The sequence below is a fragment of the Bos indicus x Bos taurus genome, chromosome 14 (genome assembly GCF_003369695.1).
Source record: "Bos indicus x Bos taurus breed Angus x Brahman F1 hybrid chromosome 14, Bos_hybrid_MaternalHap_v2.0, whole genome shotgun sequence".
NCBI lineage: Eukaryota > Metazoa > Chordata > Mammalia > Artiodactyla > Bovidae > Bos > Bos indicus x Bos taurus.
The window spans coordinates 15,736,521-15,749,948 of NC_040089.1; the positions used below are offsets into that span (position 1 = coordinate 15,736,521).

The window sequence follows — 13,428 nt, forward strand, 5'->3', positions numbered from 1 at the left end:
TCTTCCTCTTTCTATCACATCAGGCACTCTTGGGCATTTTTCCACATGCATGTTGATTCTACCTATACTCATTGCATGCTGCCTTAAGTGGTTGCCCTTGGAGCTAGGTTGCCACTTCCTAGCTCTATTACTCTGGGCACGTCACTCTTGTTCCCTGAGCCTTGATTTTCTTACCTGTAAAATGGGTGGAGTAATAGTCTCCTATTAAAGTTGTGGAGGATTAAAAGAGAAAGTATATGCAAAGGGTTTAGCATGAATAGATAAAATGGTCTTATGTCTGAAAGTGAAAGTCGCTCAGTTGTGTCCGACTCTTTGCGACCTCATGGACTGTCCATGGAATTCTCTAGGCCAGAATACTAGAGTGGGTAGCCTTTCCCATCTCCAGGGGATCTTCCCAACCCAGGGTTCGAACCCAGGACTTCCGCATTGCAGGCAGATTCTTTACCAGCTGAGCCACAAGGGAACCCAGAAATCTGCTGGTAATTTCTAGCAGAGTACCCTGCCCACAGTGGTACTCAGATGTTTCAGAAAATACAAGAAACCTGTACCTTCGCTTTGATAATGCAGTAGAGACAAGAGTGAAATGCTTTTCAACTTTCAGCATGTAAATAATTTGAGAGAATGCGGTACACATATTCAATAGATATGACAAAGCGCCTGCTCTCTGCCAGGCACTGTTGGGGCGGGGGAGGCGGGTAGAAATACATCCATGACCTTGCCTGAAAGTTGTTTAGTCTAGAGGAGTCACAGACAAGTAACTGGAAATCAGTATGATCAGTGTCTTAATAGACGTCAGCATGAAATTTTGAGAGGGGTCAGGGGAAGACCTCTGATTCTCATTTAGAGCTGGGAGACAGAACCAGGGGGAAGGTTTTGGTACAAGTACAAAACCTTCCCCCTGGTTTATTTTACTTACTTAACAAGCATTTGTATGGTACAACCAGGCACCATACTAGTGCTTTATGGAGACTGTTAACCTCCCAGCAACCCAGGAAGGTAGTTACAAATGCATCTATCAGTGAGGGAGTTATTGCCATAATTCCCATTTTACAGATGGGAAACTGAAGTGCAGAGTGGGTAAGCCATTTGCCCTCATCATGCAACTTAGGAGAGGTACAGTGGGAGTTGAGCCCAGGCAGTCTGGCTCCAGGGTCTGTGCCCTTAATCCACAGGGCTGAGCTGTCTCTTACAGCATTTTAGTATTTCCTTTTCAGATTCCGTAGTGGGTATGTCAGTGATCACTTTGATCATCATCCTACTGATAACTTTAGGACTCAGGACGAACCAGATAAAGCAGTAAAAAGCTAGGCCCTCCTCTGAGCTGCTTGAAGAGGCTCAGCAGGGCCTCCCTTTATTTCAGGAGGGAGTTGGACCAGCCAACAACGTGAAATCGCTGGGGGGCCGCTGACTCGTCCACAGAAGGAAGTGTGTGGGGCGCAGGCGGGGTGCGGTTCACAAGGGTCTGACGTGGTTGTCCGAGGTGACAACCGCATGACACATGTTTGTGTTGCTGGAGAACCCCGCCTCTGTCAGGGTCTCCCCAGTAACAGCTCTGCAGCCCACAGGGTTGCACAACAGGAAAGGGGGCCGTGGAGGGGAGGCGGTTGGAATGGCGGCAAGATTAGTTCCCAGGAAGACCTCTAAGTCTCACTTCTGAGGCCCGGCTTGCTGCAGCCCGGCCGGCAGCTGAGCGCGAGGCCATTAAGGAAGTCTTTGAGTTTGGTTTAATGGTCCCTCTTTGTTTTGAAGTGATTGTTTACTGAACCTTCAAAGCCCGCTCTCCAGCAGGATGTGATCTGGGGCCTGGATAATTGGATGAAGCACCCCAATAGGAAGCAAGTAGCGGGGAGCAGGGCCAGGAGGAGACAGCTGATGGCCAAGCCCTTGGCATCCGGGCCCTGGGAGACTTCCAGCCACTGCTGGGGGAGGGGGTCACCCTGCCACCAGGAGTAGAGCTCGAGTCAGGGTCCCTGGGAACCTGGCCTCTTTGATGTTGGGCTGGCCTTAATTAGGGACACCCTAATTAAATCACAGAGAAGGAAGCTTTCCCCTACATTTAGCATGAAGAGTTAGCAAATGTTTTGAGAGCATTTCTCGAGGGATTACTTCTCTAAGATTATGCAAGTAATTGAAAGTTAATGGAAGAAAAAAAAACCTGAAGACCTCAGGTTAGTAAAAAATGAAAGTCACCCATAACCACTTGATTCCAAAGTGGGTTATGGACACACCTTTTAGAGGAAGGCTATTGCAGCCTTTGCCCTGCCAGAAATTTCCTTTTCCACTTAGCTTTTCACTTAACACTTTCTGTGCTTGTAATTAGAAGCCGGGTTAGTTTTAATGGCTGTGTGGTGGTGCATTGTTTTGTTCATGGTTAATTGATTTAGTTGACACCTATTGGAGGACCTGCTGTGGGTCAGGTTCTGTGTTAAGTGCTGAGGGATGTGTGTGCGCTAAGTCACTTCAGTCTTGTCTGACTCTTTGCAACCCTGTGGACTGTAGCCCACCGGGCTCCTCTATTCATGGGGATTCTCCAGGCGAGAATACTGGAGTGGGTTGCCGTTTTCTTCTCCAGGGGATCTTCCTGACCCAGGGATTGAACCCACGTCCCCTGCATTGCAAGTGGATTCTTTACCTTCTGAGCCACCTGGGAAGCTGTAAGTGCTGAGGACCCAGCAGTTAACCAGATGAACTCAGATCTCTGTCCTCTTGGGTCTTACATTCTAGTGGACAAGGGATGGGCGTCTGGGACAGACAAACTGAATAAGTCAGTTGTGTTGTATTTTAGAAGGAGTGCGTGTGATAAAGCAGGCTCCGTGTCGTTGTTTTTAAATAGGGTGGTTGGGGAAAGCCTCACCTCAAAGAGAAGGTAACATTTGGGGCATAACTTACGAAGTATGTGGACATCAGAGGAATAATGAATGTTCCAGGCACGGAAAGAGCATGTGCAAAGGCCCTGAGTCAGGAGCCCAGTTCCATAGTGATTTGTGATCAGGCTGTGTCCAGTGTTTCACCATGAGCAGCTCTTCAGCAAATAGATCCTTGCAGTTACACCTTGATTTACACTGGTGGTTTCCCCACAGAGATTTATCCTGAGTCAAAGGCACATACTTTCAAGGCTTTTGAAACCCATTGCCGAATGCCTTTCAGAAAATGTGTGTCTGTTCACGTTCCCCTGCGCAGGTGATTATCACTGGGGATTACTCCTACAGAAGCATGGCCTGTACATCAGGACTGAGAAATCGCTGAGGCCACAGTATCCAAGACCTGAGATGGCTGTGGCCTGTTGTCTAGAGTGATAAGTCTCAGATCTGTGTGTAATTTCGGCCATCAGAGCCTGAGTGTCCCCTGGGGAATGTGTTAAGTGCAGACCCCTGGGCCCCACCCCCAGGGATCTGGTCGTGTTGATTTGGGGCTGGGTGCAGGCATCTGTAGGTTTAGCAGGCATTCCCTGGTGGTGAGTCTCTGGGAGCTTGTGCTGGGAGTCTTCCTTGGGTAAGAAGAGGTGGGGGTGGCTCCTGGGCCTCCCTGAGCCACCACAAGCCTCCTCTGCAGTTTGTGGAGTGGGTGGGATCTCCCTGCTCTTCCCCCCCACTCTCATCCCCCAAATCACACGTTCCCTGGGTGTCTTCCAGGTGAACAAAGTGACTCATGTCTGAATGTAGCATGATCTCCTGTGCTTCCTATCCTTGGCTAATTCTTTTTCTTTTGCAGGGAATGCTCCCTCCCTTCCTTTCTTTCCCCCTCTTCTTCCAGGCTTCCCAGGTGGCACTAGTGGTAAAGAATTTGCCTGCCAGTGCAGGAGACACAAGAAATGTGGGTTAGACCCCTGGGTCAGGAAGATCCCCTGGAGTAGGAAATGGCTATCCACTCCAGGATTCTTGACTGGAGAATCCCATGGACAGCGGAGCCTGGTGGGCTACAGTCATCTCTAAGACCCCGGTGAGGAATCACTCTGTCCAGAAATTTGTACCAATTGCACCTTCTAGAGCTTTATCTCTAGAGTGTGGTGCTCTCCGGGATCAGTGGCTTACACAGCAGCGTTCCTCAATACTTTGGCTTCTTTTAAGCCCCACCCGGTGCCTGTGCATACTGCTGTTAGTCACTCAGTCGTGTCCGACTCTTGCCACCCCATGGACTGTGGCCTACCAGGCTCCTCTGTCCATGGGATTCTCTAGGCAAGAATACTGGAGTGGGTAGCCAATCATTCCCTTTTCCAGGGAATCTTCCTGACTCAAGGATCGAACCCAGGTCTCTTGCATTGTGGGCAGATTCTTTACCATTTGATCCACCAGGGAAGCGCAACCTGTGCATAGTAGGTGCTCATGAAACGTCCGAGTCTGGGTGGCCTTGTACGTGACTCATTAAAATGGCAGTTGCTAGCATTTCTGGACTGCAAGATGCTAGTCACCCTTCAGCGCCCTCCTTTTCTTTGACTTACCCTTGTTAGCATCCTTTGAGGAGGGGACTACCATGGTCATCGTTTACAGATGAAGATAAAGTGTCACCAGATGACTGAGTCATGTAGGTCTGGGGAGATCTGAAGCTGGGCAGCCTGACTCCACCCACTAGACCACACTGATCCTTTTAGACACTGGGTATGGCTGCTCATCAGGGCCTTCTATCCAGGCAAAGAGATGGACATTCAGTGGAAAGACTCTAAAAAAAGAGTAATGACTGTAGACGTAACAGGCACAGCCCTTTTTGGTGGTTCCTGCCCAGGTGTTATTCCTAGCAGCCTGGGTGGGGTTTGGGGCTTGTGGAGTTTGGTGGGAGGGAAAATCTGTTGAAGTGGGAGGTGCCAGCATCCATGAAGTGTACACAGAGCTGTAAGGTTCTTTTCATAGGCATTTTTATTGCTGGTGAGCTTGGGTAGGTGGGTGAGGGTGGGCGTGTAAGGAGGCAACCGCTGATTATCCGCAAGGCTGTCATCCACTTGACGGACAGGGGTAATTCGTGGATTAGGCAAGCTCCAATCAGAAAATAAAAGCCCAGGAATGGTTTTATGGTGGAGGGGTTTACGCAGCTCCTTTCATCAGAGGACCTTGGGAACCCTTCATCTTGCTGGATGGGGTGGGGAAAGGTGGCTTTGGGGACAAAGCTGTGACAGGTACCCACTTCTGGAAGTCTAAGATTCCTGCCTCATGCTTTAAGAAGCGTGGAGTCCAGTGGTGCTCCTGCTTTGGTCAGAAACTTCCTCTTGAAGCTTTGTTTTTGTTTCCCTGAAGGCTGAACTCACCTAGGGGTGTCCCTGGAAGAAGGGGAGGGATGCTGTGGACTGTACCCCTCACACTCACCCTGGGGAGGGACCTGGTGGCGGGGCTGGGGATGGAAACCTGGAGAGATGCTCGGACAGGCTCCCCCACCTCCTGGTAGAAGCCAATCAGTTCCAGTGTCCACAGGAAACCTGAAGATATGACAGAATCAGCCATAATCACACCGCTGATGGTGGTGACTCAACATTTCCAGTGTGTGTCTATCTGGTGTGTGATGTTTTCTGCACAAAGGGCTTTTCTTTTATGTTTTCTTTTTCACATGGTTCTGGATCCTGACCATTTCTAAGGTGACATTACAGCTCGCCCAGATCCTTTGCAGTTGTAATCGGGGGTTATTTGTTTGGGGAGCCCTTGCTCGCCATTCTACTTTATCTGGTTTTCTTATTGTTGTTCAGTCGGTAAGTTGTATCCTATTCTTTGTGACCTCATGGACTGCAGCATGCCTGGCTTCCCTGCCTTTGACAATCTCCCAGAGTTTGCTCAAACCCACGTCCATTGAGTCGGTGATGCCATCCAACCATCTCATCCTCTGTCGTCCCCTTCTCCTCCTGCCTTCAGTCTTTGCCAGCATCAGGTCTTTTCCAATGAGTCGGCTCTTCGCATCAGGTGGCCAAAGTATTAGAGCTTTAGCAGCAGTCCTTCCAATGAATATTCAGGGTTGATTTCCTTGAGGACTGACTGGTTTGATCTCCTTGCTGTCCAAGGGACTCTCAAGAGTCTTCTCTAGCACCACAGTTCAAAAGCATCAATTCTTTGGCTTCTACTGAACCCAGATATAAAGCAGGATCCAGCCTGCCTACTGGGCTTCCTGCAGCCTAGGGCCAGGTCTGTGTATCTTGCTGCTTGCTCTTTCCAGAGTCAGGGTAGTGCTTGGAGGGGCAGATCAGGGAGCACATTCTAGCTTAGCCTAGACTGCTAGGATGCAGCCTCTCTGGCCCTGGGTTTCTTCAGCTGTGGGGTAACAGCAGCACCTGCCTCATGGGGTTTTTGGAACACGTAGTAAGAGTGTGTATCAAGCTGTGCCCCTCCAAGTGTGGTTTATGGACCAGCAGCCTCAGCACCACTCAGATGAAAGATACAACATCCAGGCCCCACCTCAGACCAAGAGATTCAGAACTGCATTTTTGCAAGATCTCCAGATGTTAGTATTGTCAGTTAATGTTGGGGACGTGCTGATCTGTTAATGAGGCATCTAGCAACTGTTCAGAACATGGTGATATGTAATGGTGGTGACAGTGATGCTTATCAAGGTGAAGAGGGGTTTGGGAGATGACCTGTCCAGTCATATATCTAGAACTTGGGTTCTCATCAGCCATAGCCACTGGTCAGCCAGCTTTCTCTGGAACCTCACTTCCTGTAACCTGTCCCCGCTGGTCCCTATTCTTTTTCAGCTTAGGCAAATCCTCCTTCCTCCTGAGAGTCCTCTTCAGTCTCTGGCTCCTCTCAAATGGCCCTTCCTCCGACCCAGGCTCCGGGCTCCTCTGTGTTCCCCAAGCGGCAGGCCTGGTGTCTCATTCCCTCAGCTGTCCCTGAGGCTCCGCTGTCACGTGGGCAGGGCTGGGAGAGGCGGTGGCTGCATTATTTATGGGGCACTGTGAACTAGCCGGGCTGGTAAGTTACAGTTTTTTTCTTCTGCTTTGTGTGGGATGCCATCCCGGGCATCTGTTTAATACAAAGCAAAAGAGAACCCCAAGCCAGCAAGTGGCCTGCCCAGCGTTTGGCTGTGGGATAAGTGGAGGAGACGATAGGGACTCGGTATCCCCAGAGCTCAAGTCTGGGTCGGGAAGATCTCCTGGAGAAGGAAACGGCAGCCCACTCCAGTGTTCTTGTCTGGAGAATCGCGTGGACAGAGAGCTTGGCTACAGTCCACCAGGTCACAAAGAGTCGGACACAACTGAAGCAACTTAGCACACACCCAGGGCAGCCCGCTTGTCTGTCTGCTCAAGTGGCCTCCAGCCTCTTGGGGAGTTGACCGAGATAGGTAGGCCTTTCTCTCAGAAGTAAGAAGATGACTTTATTCTCCTCCCCACCCTCCAAGGGACCAGGCTGCCTTCAGGTGTGTGATGGGGTCGCCAGGTTCTCGTCGCTGTACTGGTTTGGGATTCAAGTCACCCGCCATTTGAATCAAGCCCCGTTTGTAGTTCAATCCTGGATCTTGCCCTAGACAGCTGCCCACGCTCTCCCTGTCCGTTCTTCCATCTCCTGCTTCGCCCAGCATCAGTGTGGCACTCTGGTGTCCCTTGGAGGAGTCCACATGTGTCCTCCCTGTCTCCCTGTCTTTGTCCCTGTTATTGGAAATACTTTCCCTTCTTCCCTCTGTTTTTCTGTCCTCAAGCCCACAGTTCAGTGGGGGAAAACCTAGGCTCAGAGAGTGAACGGCATGATGTGAGGGAAGCAGGGGGCGGGTCCCAGGATGCTCTGCAGGAGGTGACATTTGAACTGGGTGCTGATGGCTGAGTAGGAGTTTACCAGATTATTGAATGCCCCCCGGAGGTTAGAAGAGAGAACAGTCGGTGTGGGTGGGGGTTCGGGGTGGGGGGTCTGTGTGGTGGGCACCCTGCCTGTGGCTGCAGACTTAGAGCCTGTCTTCAGGCAGGCCCCGTCTCTCTCCCTGTAGGAACTGGGCAAGGTCAGGCAGCTTGCTAAAGAGAGTCCTCCTCATGCTTGCAAACACAGCAGTTTCCAGCAACAGGGGTCTCTCCTTTCTCCCAGAACCTGGTGTGATCTGAGTTCTATTCTCAACAAACTGCCAAGGCTTCAAAACCTCCCTGCCCTCCCCCCGTCCCCCGGCACCCCCAGAGAAATTCAAGAAGGAGATTCCAGAAGGCGAGTCTCGTTTCCCTTTGCCCGTGACTCTGGACTTGGCGGAACCCACGTGCTCGGCAGGAGTCTTGTTTTCCTTGACTTTGGTCTGTCTGGAAAGCTGTGAAACCTGTGTTCTCTGGTGAGCTCCACAGTGGGGTCTGTGTTGAGACTTCCTCGTAGTTTTGAGGATGCGTCCCTGGGGGTTCCTTAAACATGAATAGAGCCCCGCCAGACACAATGTCAAGAGACAGCTTTCTGGGATTTCTTGGTGGGTAGCGCGGATTAGAAAATTAAGGACCACACTGGACTTGCTTTCTAAAAGGCCTCTCAGTGCATATGGTGTCTTGATTGGCAAATTTCTTCTTAAATTTGAGTCTGCTCCCCTTCACCCAGCCTTGTTGTCTAGAACAACCCAGGGCTTTTTTCTCTCAGTAACCTTTTCATTTTCCAAGTCCCTTCTTCATTCCTTCCAAGCTTTTGAATTTTTGTAGTAAAATGATTTTCAACTTTTTTTTTCCTTGAAAGAAACTTAAAAAAAAAAAAATCTGGAACAACCCAACATCACCTTGCCTTTTAAATTTTAATAACGTTTACACACTTACATTTCTCAACAAGGAGATTTTTGTCTTCTGTTCTTAGAAGTTTTTTTTTTTTTTTTTAGAATCCATTAAATTATATATTGCCTAAAACAGGTGGGCCTGATACTCTTTGATAGACTGTCAAATATCTAGACTGTCAAATATCATTAAGTCAGGAGAGAGTGGCTGTTGGCAGCCTTCTTCTGGCAGAGTGGGTGTTCGTAGGCTGAGAGCTGGGTGCTGTACCCCCTAATTGCAGCGGGGACCCTCCTTCTGTTGCTAATTTGGTAAAGACTGAAATGAGGCTCCAGGTGGGGGCAGGTAGTCATTTTAAAGTGGCTCTAGCACTTGTTTTCAGGCACACGCGTCTGGGGTTTGAGTACTCATCCACCTTGTACTAGGAGCCGCAGAGACACTGGCAGACGCTGTGCGTCCTGCTGTCTCTCTCCATGTCTGCTTTAACTGTGGGGAACTCAGGATGCACAGTTGGCTCTGTTCTTAGCATTGAGAATGAGGGATTCCAGCCTGGGTGGACCGTCTGACCTCAGGAGTGTTTTTTGGCCGCACTGCATAGTTTGTGGGATCTTAGTTCCCAGACCAGGAATTGAACCCCCACCCCACCTTGCAGTGGAGGCACAGAGTCTTCACCACTGGACCCCCAGGGAAGTCCCAACCTGGAGAGTTGTAAACATCTCTCCCAGCATCCCGAAGGAGATTCTTGGGAGCCTGCAGACGCTCGGATCAAACCTGTCAAAGGTTATTGAGCCCTTACAGAGTGCCTGGCACTGCTCTGGGTACTTGGGATGACTGACCTCATCTCCTCCTTGAACCAATCCGGGGCAGTGGTGACTGACGCTTGCTGGAGTCAGACCACCTGCCTGCTGTCACGTGGCAGAGGGAGAGAGCTAAGATTCTGGCCAGCAGGTTGGCCCTGGTGTTTGTGTTCCTTATTTCTTTCCTACATTCTTTCAGTGTTCTGTGATGTCAGTGTTCAATAGTGGTGATGGAATTATACCTTTTTATTGCTGACCATTATAAAGAGCTGGCCTGAGAGATCAAGTGACGTCCCCCGCCCCCGACATAGTTCACTGGCAGGGCCATGGCTAGAACTCAGGATTTGGTGCTCCCGCCATTCTGGTGTATTCTCGCTGAATGTGTCTCACCTTTTTCTTAAATACTGTGGATCATCTTGGTGACCTTCTGCAGGGGTTCTGTGGATAGGAGTGGTTGGTGCTGGAGAGAGGGGGCCTGGTTCTCATGTCCTGTGTGCAGATGGGAGATGCTAGTTCCTTTGACTGTAAGTTGATGCTCAGTGTCTGTGAACATCCTCAGGCTTTTCGTAAAGCTTCTCATGTTGTCTTGTCGACCAGAAAGAGAAGGACTGGCTAGATGAGGCTGTAATTGGTTGGTAACGCTCTCATGTTCTGAGGGATGCTGAAGTCCATCTGAACAGAGATCTCTAGTGCCCAGCCAGAGGACTCTGATCTTGGTCCATACCCCTATTACCTGGATGTAGATATTTTAATAGAAGGCATGTTCATATTTGGTTTTGATAACAAAATGGTAAATGCTATAGGTGGGATTCCCGATAATGTCTTAATGGACCTGGAAAGGTAGCCTGAGCCCTTAGAGGTTTCATTCAAAAACAAAGTTGCGCTCTTGGGTTAAAGAGACTCGCTGGGGCACAGAGATGGGATGGAGGCTAAGTGGTTTAGCAGATGATGACCAGACCTGTGCATGAGTGTTGGTGTCAGTAGCTCAGATGTAGCTGTCAAAGGACTTCTGCCAGGAGCCAGTCAGGCAGACTCCCTGGCCTGGTGCAGCTCAGTGTCCCATGGGAGCACATTGCCGCTTGGAGGAATAAATCCAGAGTGTGCAATTGGGCCAAGCAGGTCCCCAGTGCACAGACGCAGAATTGATGGATGTGATCTAGCAGCCTGGGTGAAACAGATTTTAGGGGCTGTATGGATTGTAAATTCAAGGTGCTGTTACTGCCAGAACTGCTAATTTGATCTTAAATTTTTTTAAGTGTAGTGGTGACTACACTGTTTTCATAAAAATGATGTATGACCCTTATTTTAAAAAAAACCCACCAACAACAGGAAGCTATAGCCATGGAGGAAAGTACAAACAGGAACACAACACATTGGGCCAAATCTCAGCTCCCAGGAATATTCCATTTTAATGTTGGGTAGATGGTTTTCCTGACATCTTGCACATTTTCAGGCAGACTTGATAGCTCAAGAAATATATTGTTGTTCAGCCACTCATGTCCAATTCTTTGTGACACCATGGACTGCAGCACGCCAGGCTTCCCTGTCCATCAACAACTCCCGGAGCTTGCTCAAACTCATGTCCATCGAGTTGGTGATGCCATCCGACCATCTCATCCTCTGTCACCCCCTTCTCCTCCTGCCTTCTATCTTTCCTAGCATCATGGTCTTTTCCAGTGAGTCGGCTTTTTGCATCAGGTGGCCAAAGTATTGGAGCTTCAGCATCTGGCCTTCCAATGAATATTCATGGTTGATTTCCTTTAGAATTGACTGGTTTGATCCTCTTGCTGTCCAGAAGACTCAAAATATATAAATGAACACACTTTTAGAACAGATGTTCTGTGCAAGATATTTTCAAAATAATAATTATTTAAAAAACTGACATTGAAATGAAGTAATACTGAAGAAATTGCTGAGCTTCAGATAACTGTTTCTTCACCAGAAGAAACTCATTTCCCAGACATTCCTCTGAAGCGGTGGTTCTTTACCAAGGGTGATTTTGCCCTGTAGGAACAATGTCTGGGCATTTTGTCACATCCAGTGACATCCGTGAGTGTTACTGACGTCTAGTGAATGGAGGTTGGAGCAGCTGCTGAACACCCTGTAATGCACAAGACAGGCCCCCACCTCCATCTTGACAAAAAAAAAATTATCTAGCTCAAAATGTCAGTGGTGGCAAGGTTCAGAAAGTATGCTCTTAAAGAGTAAGGGGATGTATGGAGAGAGTTACATGGAAACATACATTACCTGTAAATAGATAGCCAGTCGGAATTTGCTGTATGACTCAGGGAACTCAGACTGGGGCTCTGTGACAACCTAAAGGGGTGGGATGGAGTGGGAGGTGGAAGGGAGGTTCGAGAAGGAGGAGACATATGTATACGTGTGGCTGATTCTTGTTGATGTTTGGCAGAAAGCAGCAAAATTCTGTAAAACAATTATCCTTCAATTAAAAGATAAATTAAAAATTTTTTAAAAGACACAACATTATAAATCAACTATATTTCAATAAAATAAATAATAACTGAAATAAAGAGTAAGGGGGGAAGAGATTATTAAAATTATTAGGGGAAAAATTAGAAAGCTGAAATCATTATGTTTTAACTCAGTTTCAGTTTTAGTCTATTTTGATGGGACTTACTTTTTCCTTTTTTTCCTGGGCATAGCTTTAATTGGAAGATTTTAGTGTATTTACAGAAGTCCACAGCTCCCACGGAAGGCCCCACTGTTCTGTGCTTCCTGCTGCCTGGGGATTGATGGGGCTTCTATAATAAAAAATGAGATGATTCACTGTATTACAGTTTCTCCATCCTCTCTCCTTAATGACAAAATCAAGAGGTGTCATATGTTATTTTTACCTTGTGAAGGTTCATAACATTTATATTCTATCCTACAACCATAATCTGCCAGGTGTTTAGAGTTAGTTCTATGTCTAAATGATTCGGTGCCAAACACTGCTTCTCTAACCACAGCTTCCTCTTCTCTGGGTTTATTTTGCATTGACTCTTAGTTGGTTACCTGATCTTGTTGTTCAGTTGTTAAGTCGTGTCTGACTCTTTGTGGCCCCATACACTGCAGCATGCCAGGCTTCCCTGTCCTTCACTGTCTCCTGGAGTTTGTTCAAATTCGTGTCCATTGAGTTCTATGTTTAAATGATCTGATGCCAGACACTGATTTTCTAACCATGGTTTCCTCTTCTCTGGGTTTATTTTGCACGGACTCTTAGTTGGTTACCTGATCTTAGTATACATTTCTTTTTTTTTTTTCTTAGTATACGTTTAATGTGCTGTGTCAGACCCCACTCTGGTTTGCCCCAGCCAGAACTGCACCTGTGGTTTAGGGTTTGTCTCAAGCACCACACTTAGAGGGCTTCCCTGGGGGCTCAGATGGTAAAGAATCCATCTGCATTGCGGGAGACCTGGGTTCGATCCCTGGGTTGGGAAGACTCCCTGGAGAAGGGAATGGCAACTCACTCCAGTATTCTTGCCGGGAGAATCCCATGGACAGAGGAACCTGGTGGGCTTCAGTCCATAGGGTCGCAAGGAGTCGGACACGACTGAGCAGCTAAGCACACACACATACCATACTTAGAAGAGTAGAGACACGTAATGGAATATCCCCAAGACACTGTGGGGATATGAGACAGGGTCCCGTGTAGAAATGGAGTTGCAGTTGGGAGCTGAAAGAAGGAATGCTGTGAATGAATGTGCTGGTTGTCCTTTGTTCTTGGAAAAGATGGATATGGAAGCAGGATCAATTTAACTCTGTGGATTCCTAGGTTAGGAGTAAGACTGCGTGGATAGAAAGGAAAGCTTGGCTGATGTAGGTAGGTTGCCATGGAGGGTGACAAGTGTCCTGTTAGCTGCAATACGCTGGGGAACCACCTATAACCATGTAGTATGTAGATGCTGGCCTCAAGCCATCAGCTGAGCAGCTATATTTAGGTAACCTCCCAACCTTGAGATTCTGCTAGACTAATGCTGTGCTGTTTGCTTAGTTGCT

At 48.3% G+C, this 13,428-nt stretch overlaps 1 protein-coding gene across 11 annotated transcripts in view; it reads left to right on the forward strand.

Moving 5' to 3' along the window:
- Positions 1–13,428, forward strand: part of MTSS1 (MTSS1, I-BAR domain containing) — a 160,585-nt gene that overhangs the window by 10,922 nt on the left and 136,235 nt on the right. The gene's annotated exons all lie outside the window — the stretch shown is intronic.